Below are 6,000 nucleotides of genomic sequence, written 5' to 3'. Positions count from 1 at the left end.
GAAAGAATGTTCGTTGTCTTTAGTGATATCAACCATTGACTGTCCTATACAACTCGCAACAGTGTTCAAAAATCTGACGCCGTTCCAATTATAGCATGCCGACATCGTTTCCTTGTGTGATGAGCGGTCTGCTAGTGTAGACATCCGTCACAACCTGCTGCCCAGCACACGCACGCTCTATGGATATTGAATACATTCTTCAGCATGCCGTCGCTCTGAGGTAAATAAGCACTTCGTCCACGTGAGACACGACGAAGGAAAAGAATCTCAGCACGCGGCATTGACTCCTTGCCATGATCGGTAGGGTGGAATACAGGGGATTATATGATGCATTGATGGGCGCAGGCTGTAGGCGATGAGAGAGAACAGAAATATAGAAAGGAAGAAACGTCCGAAGCTGATCTCATAGATCTAACGGGAGACTTTAATTATCAGAAGGAGGATTAGGAAATGAAATGAGCGAATATACAACTGAAGAGCGCAAGGGGAGTTGAACGTTACCAATTGCTCCCTGGTTGAACACAAGCACGGCGACCATTTCACCGTCGTATTGCATATTAGATTAGCTCCCAGGCGGAATGCAATTAAATGAATGGTACCAGCGTAGAGGTATTGAAGGAGGCTGCCGACACGTTATCCCGACGTCTGGAGACCCAAGATTCAGATCCCATGACAGTGAATCAGTAACGACTTTTTATCAAGGAGATTTTTAACAGCTCGCTTTCTTCGGTCTGGGCAGGACCATATTCGTCTCGCAGAATACAGAATAGGCTTCCTCACTGACAACAAGATCAGACGCCTCGTTCCTATCTTCCCTGATACGTCCTGAAATGAGATATCACCCGGAATTCGAGGAATAATCAGTATAAAAATGACGGGCCGACACGTTTCTTTGTACTCCATCCGTAGTGTGATAATCACACAGACATCCCAGCCCATGGCATATAGCAGCATACGGATATGGCATGACGTAGCTGAAATATCTCTACTACTTGGCGCTGTGTGGGGAGTAGCTGTACTCTTTCACAGAGATGTCGACAAGGTGTGGCACTTGTTCGAGTTCTCGCGACGCATTCCTGTTCCAATTTGGCGAGCAGAGAGCATCTTTCTTCTTTCGTGCTTCCCCCGTTAGGGCAGAATCCATTTCCGGCGTGTCATAATACGCATGGAGGACGTTGAGTGGGACGACGGGTTTCTCAGCTGACGGAATTGATATCTAGACCACAATCAGTTGAGGAACCTCAATGCAGAACATATACTTTTGCAACCAGGAAGGATGTCGTTACGCTATGCTACGTGGTTGGGCGGCGTCTATAATAAGCACATCACAAGTACCTTGATCCTGGAAAAGCGTGATATAACATGGAATCCAGTGAGCTCATGGCAGACGAGGCCCATTGAAGAGGATCACCCGCGTCGAGGTTGCGCGCAAGCATGAGAGAGACCTACTTGGATCCTTATCGATCAGGCCTTATCGAAAACCCTTCTTTCAAAAGAACACGTATGACACGGTTTGGTTGTGCGATCGGGGGAGAATAACATAGCTGTATATCTTGCATACAATATCAGCTTCATGAAAAATCATTTCAATGACAGTCAGCCAAGGCGCGATATATCTTCAAAAGTTGACATATATGCTTAAATGCGATGGTGTCAGTCACGCAGGGCCAGGTCGGCTCGTTCGTGCGCGGAAGATACCGCAGTCTATCCGCCTAGGTATGCCTTCGATAAAGAGATGCAGACAGCCTTGAACTGATGTCGAAATCAGAGTAGCGACGTTATATGATATCTCTAGACGAGATAAGCACGCGTTCGTATTCAGCATGACAGGGTCAGTTACGTGGTTATATACTATAATCAGACGTCAGCAAGCCGTGACGCTGGGTAAATGAAAATGACGGACTTACGTTTACAATATATTGTGTGTTGAATGTCGGCAAACCCCTGTCGAGGCGATCCCATCCAGAGTAGGATCTGCTCGGACTCCGCAACATTCAACTGGTACGCATATACGCAGTTCTTTGCGCCAATCTCAACTATCAGGCTGCAAAATCGTTCATCCCCGATTCGATAGATTTGCCACACCAACGCTCGAAGTCGAGAATCCTCGAGCACATCGTGGGCCTCGACGGAGGTAAAATTTTGAGCGAAGATGATACAGGTTAAGCGACCCGCTCGCTTCGATGACCCAAGGACGGACCGTATGTTAAAAGAAGTGTGAACGAGAGAAGGGACGAGTAAGATGCCACATACCAAGTTACTAGTACTATCACTATAACCATGTTGAAGTGTGTCTCTAACGCGTTATTCTCTGTCCGACAAGTAGCGGGAACTTGATGGCATCCTATTAGGGAGAGCAGACGGAGAACGCAAGTGGTAGCAGGATGTGCAGTGGCAGAACGCGCCACCAGGTTACTGGGAGGTTGAAAGACGATGGCTTGAGTGGGTTCGCCTCGGGTGTGAGCTATCAACTGGTTCAGGAATTGAGACGCGACTGCATCGACGTCTATAGTGTCTGAGGGCATTCTCGGGCTGGGTTCAGCTTGGCGCGGAGAAGGGAGTGAATCGTAGTCCATCCGGTATCTGAGTGTCTTCTCGGGCTGTTGGTGCCTCGAGAATGAGGTCGTGTTTCACTTGATGGTAGCGACTAGGCAGACTGTCAGGAGAGCATCTAGGCATGCAAGCAAGAAACTCACTATGTGCCGCCGTCCTTCTCACTCGCTTATGCACATCTATGGTGTCCTCATCCCTAGCTCCGGACTAATTGGGCTCCTAATCACCTTTCCCTCGTCTCTGCACCCTTTAGATCAAGCACCATAACCCTCGTCGGGCTATTAGCCTCACCCTAGTAGTGGAGACACCCTCTTTCAAACTTTTGACCCCTTCGACTCTCGTTGCTCTGCGCCCGACTTGAGGAATCATGTAAACAGGATGCCGTCGAAATCAGGGCAGACTGTAGTGGTGGACTCATGATTTTGATGTTCCAACACCGACCAAGGATGGTTCGGAAAATTACGCCTTGTCTGCGGCCACAATACGCTCGAACTCAGTGTATTCCTTGGATGAGAGGTGGGGAATGCATGCTAAGAGGGATGTGAGCTTGAGAAGGGGCGCGTTAGGCGTGACATACCATGTAAGGAGCACTATGGCTATAACCCTGGAAGAGGCTTGCGAACCTGACGCCGGAAATTACCCTGTAGCAGAGAATGACGTGTTCGAGGAGGTACGCAGCTGAAGCCTTTGCGAACGTTGGGATGTATACACCATCGAGCTCGGGGGGAGCAGTGACCGGAGATGATTCGGGGTGCACTAGTGACTGGACAAGACGTTCCGTGGGGTTGCAACAGGACTGATTTCCATGACGACAAATGTTACGGAAAGAGTGCGAGAGGATGATGGATGACAAGTGACAAGAAGGAAACCCAGAGGAGTCAATAGACGTAAACATTGGCGTCGGGCTCATGAATCCAGTGATACACATGGTAAGTATGACAGTTTGGTCTAGCGGCTAGATGTCGTGTGTTCAGAGGATATGAAAGCTTTTTGTCTTTCTCGTTCAAGTCCCGCTGAGGCCGGAATTTTACAATTTTTCTCATGCTATCGCAAACATTTGTACATTCAAATGTTACAGGTGATGTAATCTGCAGGGATGAAAGAGATGTAGTCAAGGCAAATCAAAGAACTCATTTCCACCAGCCTCAATCTGAACCGCATGGGATCTGTAAAATTCCAACTGGCAGTTGTGTGCACAACAATCTATATCAGTGTTAGCTGGAATGGAGCATTCTTGGGACATGCGATGGGGAGATGCTTAACTGTGAGAAATGGTGCGCTGACAGGAAAGGTGTAGAATCCTATAATTCATAAGTACGAAGTCTCTGCTCCACTGAAACCAAGAGTATTACTGATGATCAATGAATGGGAAAGTCTGCATGGATCGATAAGGATGTAAAAGATGAAGAAAGATGAAGAAAGAAAGATAGCAACTTACAGTATTCACAATGTGACACCCTCCAAAGAGATCGAAGAGCTGATTAAGCAAGCACATAGGAGCTGAAGAAGGAAGTGGCAAATGCTACTAATCCATCACCATGTGTACCTTAATAGTCGATATAACTCACCAGCTTGTAGTGTTTCCCCAATATTGAATATCAGGATGGACTGAAGAACCACATACACCCTTGTCAAGGACCTAAGTCTTTCTCATTCTGAAGAAGATTTTGGGTTAGAGGAGTGGGTTCAGGGTGTATGCACATGAGTGTTGTCTGGATTGTGGCAGAAGGATGGCCGTCATGTCAAGCACAGGTATCATCGATTGAGATCTTTCACAGATGTCAACCCGTCTGTCATGGTTGTAGCATTGCATGAGATATGACACGATTCCATGAGTGAGAGATGGATGATGTTGTCAGAGACCAGGCACACTCATTGTGTTTGGGTTTCATGGGATCCTCTCAACTGCACAGATTATGACACGAAAGCCTTTTCCAGATAGAATGACTACACACCATTAAGTGTCCCCCCCACTTGCCAAACCGTCTCAAAATCGGATGCTGTTCCAATTATAGCATGCAAACATCTTTCCACTGTGACTCACTGGTATTGGTCCAGATTCAGGTAGTTGCTGCAATGAGTTCCCTCATGGTGTAAACATGTGGATGTATCATGATATAATTACTATGTGAAAATGATGCATGGCTCAATTTAGAACCCTAGTTATGTTGCCTATACATGTACCAGAAATGTGCCCTATTCCAAGTCATCTGGCCAGCACTCCCATGCTCCACAGATGCCAAGCGTGTCTTCAACCTCAGGAATAAATCTGAGTTCATAGTCTAAGTGTCTTCATGCTGCAGTCTTGAGGTCAATGTTGCCACGCTAGAGGCTAGGATAACACGCTGATGGAGGAGAACAGGGTGAACAGTCTCAGCAGGTGCTGTGAAGTCTGAAAAATGATTAGCATGGTGTATGATTAATATCTTGAATGTGTGTATGCCATACAAGTTCAGAGAGGAAGAAGAAGGAGAAAGGTCAAGTGGTGATGGACAAGGCTGAGATGGTCCAATTTTAATTTGTGCAAGCAGATCAATACATGTGATATCTGGCATTCCTGTGCTATGTCATCCACTGAATGTCATTGACAAACTCGTCTATGTTCTCAGAATACTTAATGTTAGTTGTATTGTGATTTGAATGCAGTCACACTCCAGCTGTTAGGCTGTTAGTCACTAGGTAGAAATGAGACCAACCAAGAAATAAATCATTTACCCGGTGAAGAGGCTGGCTGTGGGCACCTGTGGAATAGTGAGTGGGCTAAAAGGCGAACTTCAAAAACCCACACACCCACTCACACAAACTACACAAACTACAATCACCCTCGTAAGTTCTAGGGGGAGTGATTATTTCTAATGTGATTCACTATACTTCAATATCTCAAAGAGTTTCTCTTATTCTCAGTGCTCTTAGTGAAGCTAAGCTTTCTCTAATGAATCCCTAAGTCTAGGAAATTTTACAGGAAGGTCGTTCACTGGCACAACGCAACCTTCAAGGCAGAGTTGAGTTATAATACACAAGGGACACTGATCCTGACAGAAACAGAGGCAATACATGCCGAAACTTTAGTGAGCTTGCTAAAAGAACACCACAGGCAAGCACTGACTTAGCCCGCTCACTACACAACTGTATGTAGGGGTTCTCCAACTAACTTCAACAGATGATCTTGACTCAAGAACACTTCAGAAGTGCTTGGAAACAGATTCAGAAAACAGAAACTCGAAACAGAACTGATGCAGAACAGACAGAACAGAAACAGAACTGAACAGACTGAACAGAACAGAACAGATCTCGCTTTTCCTCTTCAGAACATACTCCGAACGGACTTATCAACACTCAATGGAACAGAACAGCTTCACTGATTCTTATTCTCTCAGAACTAAGTGCACAAAAAGTCTTTTCTCAAGGGTATCTCGTATTTCTCTGAGTGAGCTCGCTAATTCTACG

Source organism: Desarmillaria tabescens, assembly GCF_030435595.1.
Source record: "Desarmillaria tabescens strain CCBAS 213 chromosome Unknown EV420scaffold_51, whole genome shotgun sequence".
Lineage (NCBI taxonomy): Eukaryota > Fungi > Basidiomycota > Agaricomycetes > Agaricales > Physalacriaceae > Desarmillaria > Desarmillaria tabescens.
This window is presented reverse-complemented; position numbering follows the sequence as displayed.